This window comes from Euprymna scolopes, chromosome 35, assembly GCF_053919585.1.
Source record: "Euprymna scolopes isolate OS-2025 chromosome 35, ASM5391958v1, whole genome shotgun sequence".
NCBI lineage: Eukaryota > Metazoa > Mollusca > Cephalopoda > Sepiida > Sepiolidae > Euprymna > Euprymna scolopes.
In genome coordinates this window covers 41,446,615-41,469,514 of record NC_136516.1, presented here as the reverse complement: position 1 = coordinate 41,469,514, position 22,900 = coordinate 41,446,615, and the positions used below count along the sequence as shown (strand labels likewise).

At 33.3% G+C, this 22,900-nt stretch overlaps 1 protein-coding gene across 3 annotated transcripts in view; it reads left to right on the top strand.

The window, feature by feature from the left end:
- Nucleotides 1-22,900, top strand: part of LOC145259615 (FMRFamide receptor-like) — a 906,472-nt gene that overhangs the window by 651,345 nt on the left and 232,227 nt on the right. The window lies entirely within an intron of this gene.

Genomic DNA, 22,900 nt, shown 5'->3' with positions numbered 1-22,900 from the left:
TGTTCTCAGTACGACAAGATTGAGAGATATTTTCCACTTCTCTCAAGGATATTGGTGGTGTCGTAGCATCTTTGTTGAGCAGAATGCATATATCCAAGGTTGTATCAATTGATCCGAAGTCAGAATCCGGTGTTGATCAGATAAAATTGTCATAAACTGAAGGAACTGAAATACGTTTTGAACACGCAAAGTATAACTCGATGAATGTTAATACAGGTTGAACCAAGAGTTATGTTTTCTTTTTAGTCCCCAATATTTCTCACAGACGATTTTGGAAATTATTTCACCACATAATAACTGAATAATTAGAAATTGTATACTTCAAATCTGCTTGAAAAGGAAACTTTTCAGAGTGTTATATACTAGTGGCGCTGAATATATAAAAATACTAAATATAAGAGCCAGGTACGTCCAAGGATGGATTATTGTTGCCACATCTGGGTAGGAGCTGCTAAAAAAACCCAGAGTTAAAAATAGACTTCGTAGCATAGTGTGGGTGGTATGCTTTTTTCTCTTCCCTGCAACCTCTTTCTCACAGAAGAAATGTTACGAGTCTGTCTATGCTTTATCGTTGTTTTCATGACAAGTGCTCATCTGGAGCACCCTCTCGCCAAACATTCACGAGAAACACTCGTCTAGCTGAAACCACTATCAATAATTTGCACCACTCTTTATCTGTGCTTAAACCTAAACGTTGATTCCATGAGCAAAGCTTATTTCTTAGAACTGCACACCTGTGGAACTCTCTACCGATTGTCTGCTTTCCAGCTGATTACAATATGGCCGTCTTCAAGTCCAATGTAAACAAGTTCTTGATTAGCCGTTCCCCCTAAGTGATCCAATTGACCAAATTTATACTTCTTACGATTACTATATTATCCCTTTAACTGCTGTAACACTGTAACACTTATCCTCGGGTGGCCTGGTGGTCTTGGTAAGTAGCGATTACTTTGTAAATAAAGTGTGTTTTACTTGCACGAGGTGCTTTTAATAAGTTTCAAGACTTTTTTTGTACAGACATCTAAAATTGTCGTAGACTCTTGAAAATTCAGTATGTTATTATTATACATCTCTATAGAGGACTCGCCAATTTTTATGATTTCAGGTTCCGAGGTTCAAGCACAGCATACATTTTATCCACCCTGATTGTCACAGCTGGATAATTTAAAAAAATGCAATCTGAACACGAGGACACTTTAGAAAAACAATATACCATAAAATTCGGTTCCAAATTTGAAACAATGACACAGAAACGTATGAAATGCTTACTGCTGCTTTTGGACTATTTTGTCATGAACCTAGCATCGTTTTTTGAGTGGCATAAAAGATTCAAGGAAGGCAGGGAGTCTGTGAGGGATGATGAGGTGCGTGGGATGAGCAAGGAAGTGAAAACACCAGAGTTGATATGGCAAATAAAGGATTTCATGGATAAGGAGCATCGCGTGTCTATAGAGACAACAAGTGCACAGTTTGATTTCAGTGTGGGAACTGTACACACAATTATTCAAGAGGAACTGCAAGTGCAGAAAATTTATGCGAAGTTTGTCTCAATGGTGCTCAGAGAGGATCACAGACTGTTTGACCAAAATGGGCATCAAGGCAGTACCTCACCCTCTTTATAGTTCAGCCATTGTTTCCTGTGACTTTTGGTTATTCGCTAAGCTTAATGAAAACCTTAGACGCTGTCGTTATGAGACAACTGAGGAGAGGAAAAAGTCTGTGACAAGGATCATTGACACATTCACGCAAGAGGATTCCATAGGTATTTCCTGAAGAGGTTACAACGGTAAAACAAGTGCATTGCATCTGAAGGAGATTACTTCGAACGGGACTAGAGTTTCTTGTGCGTACTATCAATAAAAGTGTCTAAACGAAAAAAGTACGGAAACTTATTGAAGGCACATCGTATATATAAACTTTTATATGTTAACGTATCTATTTAATGTGCATATTGTTATGAGTTTCTATTATCGTCTAATGTTCACGTATTTTTACGTGTCGATATATTCACAGGAAGGGTTCAACGTACATATACTATTTACAACAACAAAAAAAAAAACAAAAAAAAAAAAAACGAATAATAGTTCTCTAGGGATTTAAAATCGCGACAACCGTAGAAACATACCAGATCCATCTTTGGTCTTGTTTGACGGACAGCTACAAAGAAGGTTCGCCCTAATGAATAAAAAAAAATGTCAGTTTGTCTTTTCAGTAGCTTTTTTTACAGATGCTTCTCCATTGGAAAGTTGCACACTGTTCTACGTTTCTTAAATTTGATAGGCAGTGGGCACCTTGCTTTCTTTCGAGTGATTAACTATCATGCGATAGGGATGCTGAGCCTTGTAACTGTACCTCCAGTAATTACTACCTTCCACTGTTGTTGTCTCATCAACTAAACTTCTGGCATGCTTTGGATAGGATTGAAACCGCTATCTTCAGACTATTCCAATAAAAAAATAATATTTAATACTCTGTTAATATTTGGTCTACAGGCTTGAAACTTAATATATAAGAATTAAACGCGATAATAGTCATTATGAAGTATCCTATAAAACAGATGTTCTCTAAATATCAGCCTTTTGATTTTCTATGGAATTCTTGAAGGCATCTCCAGAAAATCTTAATACTTTTAGGAATTACGGGCGAATGATTTTGTCCTCTGTTGTTTTTTTAACATTTTCCAGACTTCTTGTCTACCGAAAATTGGTCACCAAATGTGTAATAGTCTTTTTCTCAAGTATCTTCCTAATGGCCTGAACTGGTTTTGGAATCATGGGACTCTCACTCCAAACCTACCTCTGCTTGGATTATGACTTGTTTACGAAGAAACACAAATGAATACCTGTGAATACATTTCGTAATTAAATTATTTTAATAGGATTTTCATAAGATTCGTGTTAATACTTGAATCTTTTGCGATATTTGATTGTAATAAATACGCAATTGATATAATAACTAACTAACTAATGTATAAGTCACGTAAAGGCATCAGAAAAGTCGCACGGAAGGTTGTCTAATAGGAATTACCGCTATATAAATAAACAAAACAAAATGCATGTACCGTAGAAACGCACATCTCATTCCAAGTTTTGTGAGATAACTTTACCAAAAACGTGAAGAAAGGATTCTTTAATTAAAAAATATATATGTGGGGTTTACAGTCAATTGACATACGAAATGTTATCACGTAAACTTAATACAATCTGTAATACAAACAAGCGGTAGATTGCTAAACACTTCTCGTTTATTTGTTTACGACAAATCAAACATTTGGGGTTATTAAATAGCGAGACATGATAATTATACCAATCTTTTTTCTGGCAAGCGGGGTGGGGGTGGGGTTACTCGATTAATATTGATTAAGTAAATAATGTATTTATGTCACGTACAGGCGAGAAACACACGCACACCAAATAACGCGAAAGTTATCTGATGGGTCAATCAGTACAAAAATGAAAAAAAAATTATCTACATACTTGTAAAATTGAGTTTTTTTGCCGCACTGATATTGATATTACAATCTTAGATGATTGGCTTCATTTTACTGTTACGCTTAATTCTATTATGCACAGTTTCTACATTCTGCATAATTTATGATGAAAACTTTCTAGCACACGGAAATTACTATATATATATATATATATATATATATATATATATATATATATATATATATATACAACTCTGTCTCTCTCTCTCTCCTTATATATATAAATATATATATATATATATATATATATATATATATATATATATATATATATATATATATACGTTTTATCCCAAATAAGGTAACAGACAACTTATTCGTGAGGGATTACTAGTTGGGACCAGATTTGTTGGGATACTTGTTTAGAAGCGAGATGTCTGTTCAGATTACAATTTAATTCCTACATGTCAATACAGTTAGGGAAGCAGGGACCCGGGAGGGAATTCCAAAGTACAGCAGTCTGAGAAAAAAGCTATTCGAGTATAAGGCTTTACGGCATCTAGGGATCTCTATATTGTAGGGGTGGGATTTTGCTGCTTCTCGGAGATATCGTCGTCGAGGGGGTACTAGTGTACGGTGTTCGTCAGAGAACTTGCCATAGAAACACTTGTAAAACAGGCACAAGGGTGCCACGTTTCGGCGATAAGACAGAGGTTTGTTTTTAGTTAATAGTTCAAGACGTATTAGGTTGGCGACTCTGTTTTGAATCCTGTTTAGGAGCGAGAAACTAGTGGCAGATACACTAACTCAGATGGGGCAACAACACTCTATGTTTTTTTGTATAGATACAGGAAACTCTCAGGTGTGAGTAGCCTTTAAGCACGATAGAGAGAACTCATCTTACTCGTAGTTGCTTTAGCAATTGCCTTAATGTATTTATTCAAATTCATGTTGTCTGTGATATATATATATATATATATATATATATATATATATATATATATATATATATATATACTCTTTTTTGTTTTATTTTACTTCAGTCGAAGTTCTCAGAAATCAAGGGGCCCACTACCCGGGGCAAACACTTGAAATCTATATGAGATACATAGATATATTCGAATGTTCCATTAAATTTCTTTATCTCTCAAACACTGAGTTAGTAAAGAAATTAAGAACATAATTTTCCTCTCCCCAATTAACCATTTTTATACGTTCTATATCTTTCATTTTGGTCTCATGGTCTTACTGGATTCTAGGACAAGAATTTATCTAGTCTGGTGGAGTATCCAGCTTCGTGCTATTACTTCAGGTAATATCACTTGAAGAAGGTGCACCATTCCTCGGAAAAGCTGTGGGGTAGCCGTAGTGAGGAAATCTTATTTGGACTGCGAATACTATGTGATTTTGAATATTTGGTCAGGGTTTACTTCTATGGAAAAAGTATCCTCATGCCAGATTGTTCTGACAAACCCCTGTACAAAGAGACCTTAGACACTCGAGGATAGTGTTTAGTAGGCATTCAAGTTCTCTCCAGTAGGCATTCAAGTTCTCTCCAGTAGTTTTTTTTATGTTAGATTATTTTTTTACCTTTTCCAAACTCCGAGTTTTTCTTTTTATATATTTTTAGCAAAGTTGTATAAGTTTGATCCATATGTTTGTTTTTGCATAGCAAGCGCTTTCGACTGGAACATTCCCGTCATCCTTCGGCAGATTACGTCATTTAGGTTCGTAAAATAACGTTTTCTTTGTTTTTTTTTTTTTTAAAATTATGTTCGGTATAACATGTGTTAAAATTTATATATTTTGTCATGACCAGATGTTGGAGTGGTTATTTAAATGAGTGGACATTTTTTAACAAGGGGGGGGGTAATATTTATCTTTATATTGTGGTAAATTACATATTTGATAAAATATATAAATTTTAAACTAAAATTATATATATATATATATATAAACACAACCACACACACACACACACACAAACACACACACACGCGCATATATATATATGTGTGTGCGTGTGTGCGCCCGTATGTGTGTGTACGCGCGCGTGTGTGTTTATTTATTTAAAAAAATATTGCACATATAATGCCCCACTTAGAAATTAAAGTTGAGCTCTTTTTAGGGAATTGAAAAGAAGCGGCCAGCTTTAGCAAATAAGCATCATTCCACTTTCTGTTTTTGAATAATGTCATGAATATGGATTATGAAAGCCGATCGACATTGTTTCATAAGTATTACGTTCCTTTCATAAATATGTTAATTGACCGTGGCTCGAGAACATGTAATAAACAAGGATATACGGAAGCCCAAATTTCAGCCAGTTAAATGACGTCAAAGGAGGGAGGGGATGATAGTTTTCTTTCTCCCCCCCAGACGTGCATCCGTGCATTCCTATGCTGAACGTTTGTATCATCTTTACCATTTTTTTAAATTTAATTATTTTTAATTTAATTATTTTAAATTGAATTATTTTTTATTTAATTATTTTTAATTTAATTATTTTTAATTTAATTATTTATAATTTAATTATTTTTAATTTAATTATTTTTAATTTAATTATTTTTTATTTAATTATTTATAATTTAATTATTTTTTATTTAATTATTTTTTATTTAATTATTTTTAATCTAATTATTTTTAATTTAATTATTTTTTATGTTGCCGTTTTTAAATTAATTTGTTTAATTATTGTTCAAGATTATATATTTATAGATTATGTTACGCCGAAAGTTTCACAAGAAAGGAAAATATTAAAGTCTTACATATAAAATTATATGAAACATGTAATTTAAAAAAAAACGTAGAAATATTTTTTGTAATTATAATTTTTTTGTGTGAAAATATTAAATAAACAATGCTAAATTCAATGATAATATCGGTAGTTCGAGAAATTAATTTTTTTTCTAGTTATATCAAATTCATTAATACGGACTTTAAAGGCTTTTTTCGTAATGTTCCTGTAAAAATTAATGTTTTTTTTAATTGTTATAATTTACGATACTTTATATTCATAAAAAAATAAAAAAATAAATTCATTCGTTTTTTTTTTACTCCTTACTTGGTATTTTTTGTTTAAACAAAAAAATAGATTCCACTAAGATTTAAATAAAAATACTGTATTCATTTCATACCGTGAAAATTATTTGATAAATACTGAAGATTTCATTAAAATTAGTTAATTTCCTAATTTTTGGTGAATTTTTAAAGTACAGGAAGGGTTCAAAATCTTTATACATTTTTAGCATCGGCATTCATTTTGCAAATACCTACAAAACAGAAATGACTGAGTTCATCATTTGCCCCCCTCCCCATTTAACCCTTTTTATAATCTGGAGATGTAGCTCAGTGGTAGAGCATTCGACTACAGATCGAATGATCCCCTGTCGAACCTGTGTGTACTTGTCCATAAAACTTTAATTTTTTTTCTTATTAATGAGTCCAATATACCATAAAAGAAATCGTACCATTTAAAATCGCCGCAAATGATGGCTTCGTTCGCATATTTTAAAACTAAACATTAATCAGAAGTGACTTTTCCAGGGCATTCCGCTGACGTTTTATTGTAAACAAACACAGAGGAAAATTGATGAACGAAAATATCATTATTTGTTAATTTCTTTACGAATTAGTCCACCGGGCAAATTATTCCTCGCAATATATTATAATCAATAAATAGAGGATTGATTCTATAATAATACATATGCAATTTGTATAAATTAAAATATTATGTTCAAGCATATTGCACGACTGAAAAACACCGGGTTGTCAGCTAGTATATATATGTATGTGTGTGTATACATATATGTATATGTATGTATGTATGTATTTATTGTCAGGTCATGTCATATGCTACTGGTACCATGTAACCCAGTACTACCTGCCTCATGGTTGGGTCATCGGCGACTAAACTGGTTCCCCCACCAGACTTGTTTGGTGAGGAGGGTGGCTAGTCTCCCTGAAGGATTAAAAACAAGACCTTCCAAATGGCGAATGAACTCTTTTTCTGGATCAACGGCCAACTAGAACCGTGTATATTTGTGTGTGTGTATATGTGTATTGGGGTGGAGAGGGCTCCCGTAAGCCGTGGTGAAGGCAACCTTTCTAGGAGAAGCAAATCTCTGATTTAAAAAAAAAACATAAAGCGGAAGACCATTACCCGCATTAAGCTGGTCTGCAGTTTAATTTGTTGCTGGCTATCTTGCTCTTGCTTGTTGCTGGATCTCAACATTTTGAACCGAGATAGAGACTTAGCTGTCGTACAAAGCTAATACTCTGTAACATCATATTTGTATATATACTCCCTCAGACATTTGGGCTCATGGATTTTAAATGTCTGAGGAAGTGGCACTCGTCTGACAAGACGTTGCAATCATCATCATGTATGTATGCATGCATGTATGTATAATATTGCATTCGCGAAAAGCAGTAACGTTCTAAAATATCTTGCGTAATTCGTAGTGGACGGACTTTGTTAACAGTGTCCACGAACTTGCTGATTTTAATACTCGAATTTTTAATCGACTTAAATTTTTAATGGATTTTTCATCGACTCAATATATTTTAACTTATCATCGCCTAACGCTGTTTATTGCATATTTTAGTTTTCACTTTTAATTCTTATTTTCGCCACTTCGCACTTTTACTTCAACACCTGAAGATGATTCGTGGACGAATCGAAAGCGCTCGTGACAGCAACAATTATGGAACTTTTATTAGTATTTTTGATTTTTAAATAAAAAAGATTATACGGAAAATCGAAAAATTAAAAAAAAAAAAAGAATCATGAAGCAAAGTGTCCCCATTGCATTTAATAATATCTGTTTGAATTGCTTGAATATATATATATATATATATATATATATATATATATATATATATATATATATATAATTTTCGGAATGTGAGAGATTATATATAATTATTTCCACAGCCCAAAGAATACTGCAGCCTACAAAAGCCATTCCGGTTCGTTGGCTGGCATGGCTCCTGTGGGCTGCGCCGTTCTTTGGGCTGTGGAAATAATTATATATATATATATATATATATATATATATATATATATATATATATATTCATAAGTTTGGGGTATATGTATGCTGTTTTCGAAAAGTTGTAAGTTTATTACTTTAAGTACGACATAATTCTTTCTAATGCATCTCAACTACTTTGGGATTTATTAATAGATATTGCAAATGTTAGGTTTCATTATGGAACAAAAATGAAAATAGCGATCTATGTGCTGGAAGTTATAAATTATTTATGTGCCCTCCTCCTGCAAATTACCATGAGGATACGACTCTCAATTGCCCTACGGTATTAGAGAGCTATTAATACGATCCAAATTATACAGGGGGTTGTGATTAGCGGAGTCTTTTCAGTGTACTTTAGGTGGTTTTGAACTAATGTGTGAACTAATGTGAAACGCAGTCATGTAATACATCCATTATTACATAAGAAAGAAAGAAAGAAAGAAAGAAAGAAGAGAAAGAGAAAGAGAAAATAGAGCTAAAAAGATCCAGAATAAGGTTTAGTGCGAAATCTAGCTTCTTCCCTCGTATTGCTAGATTTGAAATTTCCCCCTCCCCTGTTTCCTGCTTCCCTGATTGCACAGAGTAGAACGATACATTTTTCGCCATAAAGAAGACAACATTACAGCTTTAGGTAACTTAATATCTATTCAGTGTAGCCGCCTTCAGCTTCAATCAGCGCCTCCATATGGTTCCGGAACTGGAAGCATGCGTTTTCTACAAGCGCTGGCGGAGCTTGGCGAATTTTTGGTGCATAGCGGCGATCAGGCTGGCTTTGGTGTTGTTGGAGGTCATGATAGTGATGTTCCCGATGTGTGACCAAAGAAAGTTGTCCAGCGGGTTCAGGTCGAGGGAAGAGGGAGCCAGTAAGAGAAAGATACAAAGTCGTAGCCCTCCTTCTTAAGCTAAGCCTGGGTCTCTTTGGACTTTCGGGCTGGCGCCGAGTCCTGCTGCCACACCCAGGATCTACCAGCAGCCATCTGATTGTACCAAAGGATCACTACACGCTTCAGCACATCCAGGTACACTTTAGTGCTGACTTTAAAACTGACTTTGAGGTGATGAGGTGGTATGATGTGACCCTTACTTGAAACCACACCAAAGACCACAACCGTGACCGGAAACTTCGTTGAGCTGTGCCGTCAAGCGTTGACCGTTCGGATTTGCATTTTGTGTGGCAATGGTCCTGTTATCATAACTTGGATCGGACGAGAGCATAAGTTGTACAGCGGGGCATCTCGGATCTCGCTTATTATTATTATTATTATTATTATTATTATTATTATTATTATAATATAATTTTAATGTAATACATCTTGTTAATATATGCAATATTTTCACAGATCAATATAACTCCAAAATTTCTATTAAATATTAACATTAAATTGCTGTTAATACTACTTATATACATTTGGATTTTACTTTATATGTTGGACATATAAATTTCCGTTTAACTAGCATTAAATAAACAGAAAAGCAAACAGCAGTAGGTGTATCAGAATTTTTGTAGGAATTTTTGACACCCCTAACACGAAACTGCGAATAAAATATAAAAAATAACTCGTAATTTCTCTTTTAAAAGTGGGTTGTTTATTTTCTTTATTGATTATACTTCCAAAATAAACTATTAAAGTTGTATAAAATGTAATAGAAATATTATTTTTTATTTTTTAAAAACCAGTAATGAAATTCATTGTATTTTACGAGTTCAGTATTTTTCAATTTTTAAATTTTAAAAATCTATCAAAGTTTTTCTATTGATTCTATTTTTACGATATTTTCAGGGTCAATGTGAAATTTTATGGTCTTTCCAATAAATCGAATATAATATTTTAGACGAACGTTTTTCTTTTTAATTCACGGCCTGTCCATTTTGAAATGTCTATTAAAAAGTAAATGATTAATTTACTTACCAAAGTTTTATATATCACAAATTGAAGATGTATAAATAATATATTCAAATTTAAAACAAAAAAGAAGTGTTTACATGTAAAGTCCGAAGTTTAAAACCTTTTTTTTTAAAACACGTTGTTTTTTTTTTTTAATGAAACCTTGGTCTTTGCTCCTTTAATTGAAAAAAAATTAGGGTTTGAATTACATTTTTCAAGTAGTTATAAGCTTGGAAAACAGGGGGTCGAATTAATTCATGCCCCCATTTTGAAATGTCTATTAAAAATTAAATAATTAATTTACTCACCAAAGTTTTGTATATCACAAGTTGAAGATAAAAGATCAATAAATAATATATTCAAATTTAAAACAAAAGAAAAGAAGTGTTTTTAGAAATTTACATGTAAAGTCAGAAGTTTAAAACCCTTTTTTTAAATCACGTTGTTGTTTTTTTTTTTAATGAAACCTTGGTCATTGCTCCTTTAAGGAGTTGAATTACATTTTTCGAGTAGTTATCAGCTTGGAAAGACAGGAGGTCGAATTATTCCATATTTTTCACGAAGTTTCTGACGCACCTAAAACGGCAGTTGTTTTTTTTTTATTTCCACTTTTTCCTATTTTTCTGTCTTTCTCTCTTTTTTAGAATATCATAGAAAAAAGACAATGTATATAACATTACTTGTTTTTTACTTTTTTTTTGACTCGCCGTCTTCATTTCATACATTTTGACAGAACCCTCGACCTATATATATATGAATCTTGCATGCCTAGACTTGTCTAAACTTTTCATATGTCAAACTAATAAGCTTCGCGTGTCCCTTTTTCTCTCGTTTTTCTTCTTCCCTTCAAATTATTCCCCCACCATTACTACCTATCTGTTCTCTTAACACCGAATTTGATTTAGAATAAAGATTAGACATTTTAAATTTAGGACTTTTTTAGGCTTAGTAAGTTTAAAACATTTTCACTTGTACTGCTTTATAAATATAATTTAATCACCAAAGTTTCATCTGTTTTTTTTAAAACGCCTATTATGCTTTGATAAGCAATTCTTTTATTTTTTTTTTATTTATTTAATTGCTTCCGAATATTTTAGTTTTTTATTCACAAATTGGATTGACCACTTGGATTAAATTTTGAAACTGATATAAAAAAAATCTTTACTTGATTTATACAAGCAAATATTTTCCGGATATCTAATCCAACCAAAGGAGAAACGAAGGCAATATGTTCACATGTGATTGTACCTATTTGTAACCGCATGCATTGGAAGAATTACAATACGCATTGGATCTCTTTACCACCCTACTACCAGAAATTTCCATGTCAGGATTTAGTATGCATTTTTCATTTGAAGTTCAATATCCTTTTTTTCTGTCTCAATATCTAATTTCCCTTAGTCTATTTAGCTAAAATGATTTAAAAACTTTAAAAAGTTTTAATTTTCTATGTTTATTACCTATAGCAAGTAAGGTGAAAACCAGTAATAACATTTGCAAATATTTTTCATCTGAAGAGATGAATAAACATGGAAATATCATGGGTTAAAGAAATATATTTATAAAACCGTGTTCTTTGTTTGCAAACAATAAAAATTCTATATTTGAAAATTAAGTTTTTCATATCATAAAACTTAAATACCTAAATTATGATATATATATATATATATATATATATATATATATATATATATATATATATATATATCATTAAACGATTAAGCGAAGCCCACTATTAATTTGTTTGTAAACAAGTTGATGGTTAAAGCACTGTGCGACGGGAGAGTATGAATTTAATACAGACTCTAGGAGAACTGTTTATGGCATTGATTCGTAGCCGAGTGGTGAGAGCTGCTGACTGTCAATGCGACGGTTGTAGGTTCAATCCACGGTTGGGGAAAGGTGTTTGTCAAGCCGCACTGATGAGTTGTGATGCAACGAACAGTACTGTAGGTGGATGACAATATATATATATATATATATATATATATATATATATTCAAACTCTATCTCCTCCGAAACAAAAAGTCGCAGAGCGGCGCTCGTGGCCTCAAATGACTGGATTTTTTTAACGAGCCGTCTTTAGGCAGTTAAAATAGTTTTTAAGAGGGTCAAAAATGGGTCTAAACTGAAAAAATCGTTAAACATTTTGTAGATTCATCTTAGATCATTTTTACTTTTGAATTTTTAATCGGTTCATATGGATATCACCTTGGTACAGTGGTAACGTCACCAGCTTTGAATGCTGCAGATTCGGTTCGATTCTAGTTGATGGCATATATTTTTTTACTTTTGAAATCTCGACTCTATAATAATATATACGAAATCTGATCATATTAGAGCGTATTTGACGCCCGGTCATAATCCCTCACCCACTAGTGTATATATATATATATATATATATATATATATATATATATATATATATATATATATATATATATCTTTGCTAGATCGTTTTTATTTTCAATTCTCCGCACTTACGTAGAATTTAGAAACTATGCATAAATAGAATTCAGTTTCATAGTTAAAGGAAACCAATCATCTAATAAAAAACTCAAAGATAATTAATTAGTTAATCATCATGCAGTCGCTCGCATATCCATGACTGAGTATATAAAGAAGTTTGTTTTCACAATTTTTAAGTAGAAGACGTATATTTTTAAGTAGAAGAAGCTGGGATCTCGGTGAGTATCTGTTCTGGTGCTTCCCTTAAGTTAATTTGCCCTTTCTATACAAAGACAATTTTAATTTTTGCCTACTTCCAGAGTATCCCATTTCCACCCATATTAAAAGCGACCTTGTGTCACATTTTATTTCCGCGGGTAAGCAACAGAAAAGTAGGAGGAACTGCTTAGTTGACTTAATCTATCTATCTTTACACCAATAAATTCGTTTTTCTTTTGTGTGTATTGATATTCATATTAAAAACCCTCTTTTCTATTTATTTAAAAAGAAAATACAATGTTCTTATATATGGGTTGTGGAAATGCATTCACTAGCAAAAGATGTAGCTAATTTGCATATTCTTTTAAACATTCATTTAATTAATTCCTTATTAGTTTTTTTCAGTTTTCTCATGGGATGATCATCTAAAGTTAACTATTACGTTTAATTATATTAATGTAGATATTCTACATGATTTATACTTGCATAATATTTGTGTAAAATCTTTACAGTAAACAAAAAAGTGTTTCCATATATATTTATGTATACGTATATATTTTTGTTTGATCTATTAGTCTATCTATCTATATATCTATAAAAGTGAACGTGTCTGTATGTCTCTCTGTGTGTCTGTGTGTGTACATTTCCCTACGCAATAACTCTGTCAATTTTAAGTGTACGGACTCGAAATTTTATATACAGGGTACGAAGATTTGGAAAAAATCTTAGTGATTGGTTTTCGGCCAGAAATTTGGCTGTTAAGGGGTCAAAGTTCAACGATTAAACTCCTCCGACAATTTTGGGTTTAACACACTTGAAATTTTGGTTATAGATTTCTTGGACATTGATCTAACTTAATAACTTGATTTGAGACCAAAACAATAAATATTAAGGGGTCATAATAGGGGTCAAAGTAAAAAATAAATCACCTTTTTTTTTTTTGCTCAGCATACACTTCCAAACATCCGGGGCATCGCCGGGCACCCATGCTAGTATATATATATGAAAGTGAACGTGTCTGTGAGTGTCTGTGTGTGTGTGTGTCTGTGTACATTTCCATACGCAATAAATCTGTCAATTTTCAGTCTACATACTCGAAATTTGATATACAGGGTAGTGAGATTTGGGAAAATCTTTGGGATCAGTTTTCGGTCAGAAATTTGGCTGTTAAGGGGTGAAAGTTCAATGATTTGACCTTTTAGAACTCTACCAAACTTCTCCGACAATTTTGCCTCTAAACACTTAAAATTTTAGATTTAGGTTTCTTGGACATGGATCTAACTTAATAACTTGATTTGAGCCCAAAACAATAAATGTTAAAGGGGTCGTAATAGGGGTCAAAGTTTAAAAAATAAGCCGCTTTTTTTTTCTTTTTTTTTCTTTTTGCTCAACATACACATCCAAATACCCGATCCACCCGATCCAAATACCCGGGCAACGGTTGAAATGCAAGTATGAAAATAAAGTAAAAATTTTTAAAAATTATATTCGAAACTTAGGTCTAAGACATCAGGCGAAAAGTGCTATTTCAAACTGAAATGTGAGAGACGAACGACGGACGGCACCTATTACAGATATACTCGGACTATTTAAATATAGAAGAAGCCCAGTCAATCTACATGGAAAATGCTTTATTAAACAAACGTGTGACAGATCAATGAAAATAGATTTCTATGTAACAGTTTGGTAGAGAAACCGACGGAGTATGTGTCTAATTGTGTTACCTGGACGTCCATTCCAATGCCGTACTTCTAACGTCGAAAATAGTACTAAAAAGCCTAGGCGTGACAAACACAGCAAACGACCGACAGTCCGACGTACAGAACATTCATTTAAAGATGTAAGGACGCAGAAAATTTTCACGGTTGTTTGTCAAAAATGTATATTTTTGAAAGTTCAAAATTACATATCATAATATATAAACTCCTGATCGACAAACAATATGGATTTAGGCAAGCCCGTTTAACAGCATATATCTTAACTGTAATCTTTGGACGTATATACCGTTCACTGGACACAACAGGGGGAGGGGTAGAGCGGTAGCCCTTGGTATATCTAAGGCTTTTGACAGGGTATTGCACAATGGTCTTCTGAGGAAAGTTAGATATCACTGGAAAAATACATAATGTAATTTAAGAGAAAAATCCAAGTTGTCCTCGACGGTCGTTCATCTAAACAATATGATATAAATGCGAGAGTACCTCAGGGGTCTATCCTTGGACCTTTATTATTCCTGATATTCATAAATTACCTCCCTGATAAAATTGTTTCGGAGATGGGTATATTTGCCGATGACACCACTCTCTATAACAGGCATGAGGGGAAAACAAATGAACACATATCAAAGGAAATGGCAGAAACACTAGAGGATGCCCTCCAATCTGTAGTGGAATGAGGGAAAAATGGATGGTCACATTCAATGCTGCAAAGACTAAACTTGTTTCCTTTAATAACTACAAGAAACCTTCTCTACTACCAATAGCAATGGCCAAGAACGCGTTACCTGAAAGTACTTCTTTTAAACTCCTCGGCCTAACGTTTACAGGGAACATGAACTGGAATAGATACATTGAGAGCATTGACCATGCTATTCCGAAGAATATGGGATCTCTCTACCGTGCTAGAAAGCTACTTACGCCTGAAAGTATCCTGTACCTCTATAAGGGCACCATTCGCCCATGTATGGAGCACTATTGTCACATTTGGGTTGGTGCATCTGCTGCTTGTCTCTCACTCCTGGGCAGGTTTCAAAAGAGAGTCGCCAACCTGATAGGGCCTGAACTGACATCTAGGCTTTAGCCTCTGTTCCATCGACGAAATGTTGCATCCCTCTGCCTGTTCTACAAAACTTTAATGGTGAATACTCTGACGAACTACAAGCACTTGTACCTCCTCGACGTGACTACCCTCGACAAACCCGACAAGCCACTAAGTCCCACCCTTTTACAGTAGAGATCCCTAGGTGCAAGAAAGCCTTTTACTCCAATAGTTTCTTCCCCAGAACTACAGGTCTTTGGAACTCCCTTCCGGGATTCTGCTTTCCCAGTTGTAGTGATATGCAGAAGTTCAAGTGTAATGTGAACAAATATCTTGCTACTCATCTCCCTTCATAATGCCCTGCAAATTATGTCCCTGATAGTAGCCCCCTACTTACAAGGAGCACTGTGCTTTGTTTAGGGCGAAAATTGATTAATATATATATATATATATATATATATATATATATATATATATATGTGTGTGTGTGTGTGTGTGTGTGTGGTGTGTGTGTGTGTGTATACATATATCTATAATATAAAGCTGAACGTGTGTGTGCATACATGTATCTATAATATAAAGCTGTAGGCTCCTATATGGTTGATTCTTATAGAAAACTGATCACATATAATAATAGATGTATCGAGACACAGGTATGGGTATGTTTGATCTTGCATAATGATGATTCATTAAAATTGTGAGGTCTGCGTTCGCGCCTGGTTCACAAAGTATGGAAATAAAAAATTTAAAAATAAAAAAAACACGTTTACAAGTGTTTTTGATATAGATGTATACAATAATACTTTGATAAGTATGTTTTAACTTAAAGAAGGATGGTATAATAAAATTGTGGGGTCTGCGTTCGCGCTTGGCTTCCATAGAATGGAAATAGGCACAAACTTTAATAAAGACTTTTCATATCTTTCTACGTAAGTATACTTTGATAATTATGTTTCAGTTTAAAGAAATATGGTATAATAAAATTATGGGGTGTTCGTTCGCACCTGACCTCCATAGAATGGAGATATGTCACAAAGTTTAACAAGGTTTTTTAATATAGATCCACAGAATATTGTGATAAGTCTTTTAGTGTGAACAGGTATGATATGATAAATTATGGGGATTATCTATTTTATTTTTACTTTCATCATATTTTGCTTTGGTTTTGATACCCCCAAATTCGAAGCTATCTCTTTACAACCCTTCCTTTTCATAAGCAATCATACTTTCATAAATCAGAATCCATTTTCTGTAGGCTGTTTTTGAACCCAGTCAACGACGGGTACTTTTGTTAGTAATATATATAATATATGTACAATATATAATATATCAATATAATATATAAATATATATATTATATTAATAATAAATATAAATATATATATATATATATATATATATATATATATATATATATATATATATATATATATATATTGAGAATGATGGAAATAGTATTCCGTCAAAATACAGAGATAAAAAGGAACAAACCAAGCAACACGTCCATCAATGTTTCGTCTTTATTGTAAGACTTCTTCTGGTGAATTAAAAAAAAAACTAATTTACATGTAAAATATTTGAATATATATTTGTTTTAATGAAAATATGACTTTATTCTATTCCGGAAGTAGTTGTTGGGAATTAAAAAGAAAAGTAATAACGTTGAGAAAAATAATAAGATTTTTTACCGTGATATAACCGTTTATATATCATATCTTTTTAATATATTAACGGCTATATGATGTTAAAATTCTTACTCTCTTGCACAAGGCTATAACGTTTTCCTTTAATTTGCGACTTTTTCGTTCTGAAATAGAACAAATCATATTCTTTATTGCAATAAGTCTTTTTTCAAATACTGTGCAGGTGTTTTATTTTCTCAATTCATTCTTCCAAAAAAGTCTTATAATAAAGACGAAACGTTGATGGACGTGTGACTTGGTTTGCTCCTCTTTTTCTCTTTTTTTCTCTTTCTCTGTCCTTCCTCTGTGTGTATATATGTATATATATATATATATATATATATACACACACATATATATATGTGTATATATATGTGTATATATATACACATATATATATGTGCGTATATATATACACATATATATATGTATATATATACATATATATATATGTGTATATATATATACACATATATATATGTATATATATATACACATATACTACTTATTTATATATGATATATTGATGTTGGCATTATGTGGATGTTCAGCTTTAATGCATACAATCTGATATAATTGTAGCTTTTTGTTTAACGTGCAAAAGTATTTATCTTAGTTAGCAGGAACGCCCGACGTAAACCAGTCGTAAAATACGCTTAAATATGATATTTTAATTCATGCAGATTTAGTATATATTATTACAGAGTCAATTTTCTATCGATGGGTTTATATTTCTAGCCTGGGTTTCTGGCGTTGCCCGGGTGTTTGGAGGTGTGTGTTGAGCAAAAAACAACAAAAAAGTGGTACTAGGTAAGCAGGCTCGAACCCGAACCACGAAAGAACGTGAAAAAAAAAAAAAACGTGACGTCTTTGTCGTTGCATGCATCACGAAACCGGCAGTGGCCAGGGTTTAAATTAAGGCTAGTTAATAGAAAAGAAGGGATGACTTTCGAAAATATCAATGAAAAAACCGACCCCTCCTTGTAGAAAAGTGCCCAGCTGAGGGTAAAGGAATTTATATTTTTAGCCAATTTTTCGATATTTGTGGAGCTTCAAAACAATACTGATATTGTGAAAATCCGTCGCCGCTGTCGGAAGGTTTAGGCATACATACATACATACATACATACATACATACATACATACATACATAAATACTGTATTGCTGTCACATCTGGGCTGGTGCATCTGCTACTAGTCTCTTGCTCCTTGACAAGGTTCAAAAGAGAGTAACAAACCTGATAGGCCCCCAACTGGCATCTAAGCTTCAGCCTCTGTCCCATCGATATTGTACAAGTATTTAAGTGGTGAATGCTCTGACGGACTGCAATCACTTGTGCCCCCACGACGTGAGCACCCTCGCCAAACCCGACAGGCTGCTAAATCCCACCCCAGACTGTAGAGATCCCTAGACGTAAAATATCTTTTTACTCCAATAGTTTCTTCCCCAGAACCGCTAGACTCTGGAATTTCATTCCAGGTCCCTGCTTCCCCAACAGTACTGACGTGCAGAAGTTCAAGTGTAACGTGAACCGACACCTTGCTGCCCAAATCCCTACATAGTACCCCAGTAGTTGTTGCCCCTGATAGTAGTCCCCTACACCAAAGTGGCAATTTGCCTTGTTTGGAGTGAAAATGTAATAAAAGAAACATACATACATACATACATACATTTAAACAGACAGGTGAGATTTATATTTTAGACTAGTCTGAGTGCCCGGCGTTGCCCGGATTTTTTTAGGTGTGTGTTGAGCAAAAAAAAAGGTGTAGTAGGCAGGCATGCTCGAACCCGTTACGCGAAGGCGGAAAAGAAAGTGGAGATGTGTGACAGGGTGTTGGTTGAGCAAAAAAAAAAAAAAAAACCCGGAAAATTGCGAGCGCAAAATAAGTGTTGTAGTAGGCAGGCAGGCAGGCTCGAACCCGTACCGCAAAGGAGGAAAAGAAATTGGAAAGGAAACTTTACACGTTAGCTGCTTCGCCCATCGCCAAACCCAAAGGACGTAGGTTTAAATTAATTTAGATAATCGAAAAGAGGCGATAATTTTCGAAAAAATCGACGAAAAGGCGACCCCTCGTAGAAAAATGTCCAGTTGAGGGTCGGGGAATTAATGTTTTTGGCCAATATTTCGATATTTGTCGTCCGAAGGGTCGCGCTTAAAAATGATATCGATCTCGTAAAAATCCGTCCCCTCTGTCGAAAGTTTTTGCGAGACATATATACATACATACATCCATACATACATTTAAACAAACGAGTGAGGTTTATATTATAGATAAAGTTATGATTTAAAAAATATATATATCCATGCGACTTGGGTGCATCAGCTTGAATCGAAACCCAAACCAAAATTATGAAATATATATATATATATATATATATATATATATATATATATATATATATATATATATGTGTGTGTGTGTGTGTGTGTACGTATGTATGTATGTATGTATATATATAACTTGAGTTGCTTAAGCTATAATCAAAACTGAAACCAAAACTTGTGAAGAATTTTATAAACAAAACAGATGATTTTGGAATCATTAACTATAATCGAAACCGATATAAAAACCTTTGAAGAATAATTGGTAAAATTATGTATTACAAGAAGTGGAAAGTCATCTAACATGATGTTGGATGGCCATGGATGAGGATGAATCTCTAGCAGATCAACGGTTTTATGGTATTAAGAGTTACAGTATTCGACTGCATCTATGCGGATCATCGAAGGCCAACGGATAGGTGTGAACAGGCGAGTCAGATGCCACTGCGCTGGGGAAGGTAATAGGAATCCACCCCATGTATTCTGCCAAGTTCAAATCATGTGATGTCTTCAGAGTAATCAGACCAACGATGGACAAAAGATTAAGGAGAAACTAATCATGATTTCATCTACGGCATGTAAAATGCCACGACACAAGAAGAAAAAGAAGAAATCCTGAATAATTGTTCAAGTATAATATTTGCTGCCCGAACAAAATACTTTTACTATTGTTAACTCGGACTGAACATTTACGAGAAATGATTCATCCTATTAAGTGAAGTGACATTAAATACCAGTACAGCGCTGGATACTCCACCAGATTAAATGAATTCTTGTCCTGGAAACCAGTAAGACCACAAGAAATGTATACTGTAATAAATTAAATGATGAATTAGAGAGAGGACAACATTGTTCTTCACTTATGCACTAAATCAATGATTATAGAGGTAAAGAGTACTTTAATAGAATATTCTAATACTTATGTGTCTCATATAGAAATCGAGTGTCAGCTATATAAAGGGGGGTTTATTTTTTATGACTTTCGACCAAAGTAAAACGAAAAGACAAAACGAAGACAAATACGAGTTGATAAATATACGTAAAACTCATGAAATCTCTACATAGAACTCGATCTCAAGCCGGGAAAACAATGCTCATCTGTACATTTTCTGTTCAAAATGGGAATAGTTCATTTCGAAATGGGAATATGTCATTTCAAAATGGGAATAGGTCATTTCAAAATGGGAATAGTTCATTTCAAAATTGGAATAGTTCATTTCGAAATGAGATTAGGTCATTTCAAAATGGGAATAGGTCATTTCAAAATTGGAATAGGTCATTTCAAAATGGGAATAGGCCATTTAAAAATGGGAATATTTCATTTCGAAATGGGAATATTTCATTTCAAAATGGGAATAGGCCATTTCAAAATGGGAATATTTCATTTCGAAATGGGAATATTTCATTTCGAAATGGGAATAGGTCATTTCAAAATTGGAATAGGTCATTTCAAAATGGGAATAGGCCATTTCAAAATGGGAATATTTCATTTCAAAATGGGAATAGGTCATTTCAAAATGTGCATAGGTCATTTCAAAATGGGAATAGGTCATTTCAAAATGGGAATATTTCATTTCGAAATGGGAATATTTCATTTCGAAATGGGAATAGGTCATTTCAAAATTGGAATTAGTCATTTCAAAATGGAAATAGGCCATTTCAAAATGGGAATATTTCATTTCAAAATGGGAATAGGTCATTTCAAAATGTGCATAGGCCATTTCAAAATGGGAATAGGTCATTTCAAAATGGGAATATGTCATTTCAAAATTGGAATAATTCATTTCAAAATGGGAATAGGTCATTTCAAAATGAGATTAGGTCATTTCAAAATGGGAATAGGTCATTTCAAAATGTTCATAGGTCATTTCAAAATGGGAATAGGTCATTTCAAAATGGGAATATTTCATTTAAAAATGGGAATAGTCCATTTCAAAATGGGAATAGGTCATTTCAAAATGGGAATAGGTCATTTCAAAATGTGCATAGATCATTTCAAAATGAGAATATGTCATTTCAAAATGGGAATAGTTTATTTCAAAATGGGAATAGGTCAGTTCGAAATACAAATAGTTCATTTGTAGGAATAGTTCATTTCGAAACAGGAATAGTTCAGTTTAAATGGAAAAATTATTATAAGTATAAATATAACAAATATTTTCTAAATTATTTTTGCAATAAAATTGTCAACACTTTATAATATAAAAAAATTCAAGTCATTTATTAGAACGCAACATCTTATGATGCTGCAGCTGCAGAAATTCTAGATTGAATTCCAGCTATGAAACGATTGCATACTTCTGGTGTAACCCTTCCCAGATTCTTCCTTAATTAATGAAGTCAAAGTTCTTGCCCTTTGTTTAGTAATTGACAAGCCATCTCTTCTCTCAATTGCAAGAATACTCACAATTTTAGCAGCCAATTCCTGCTTGACGTAAGCTTTGATTAAAAATCATACTTTTCCAATTGGATCAAACATTGGATGTATGGTCCCAACCCAAGCACTTCACACCTAGAAAATTGAAGATATTTTAATCCGTTATTTGTTTAAATACTGCGCTGAGGCGACTAGGTAATATGCTAGTGATATCAGGGCGGTAACGAGATAATGAGTAACTATATGTCGTTGTACAACAAAAAAAAACGAGTTGAAGTTCTTTCCTATTCTTGGTCTCCTTTGCGACTGAGGCTACAATGTGGTGGGTCACGTTACAGTCTCACCTGACACCCGTCGACTGTTATCATTGAGAGGTTCCTGGGCCTTTCTATGTGGTGAATTTTAAAAATATTTTCATGCTATAAAAATTATACAGTGTAACCCGGATATAAGAAACGTCGTCTCCGGTCTCATCAGTCTCGTTTTTCTTATATTCGGGTTTCTCGTATCCGGGTTACACTGTACTTATAAAGATGAGTATTAAATACTTACAAAAAAAAACCCCAGTCGGAACGATAGTCGAGAACAAAGTTAGAGACATCGTAATTCGGGCATTTGTTGTACGTATTTATTGGGTGCGTTTCGTGATTTTTGCCTCACCTGAATAAGAAATCGACGAGAAATCAGCTAGCTTTTTCTTTCTTACGTTCTGTGATGAGTGACAAGACAATATAAACTTGG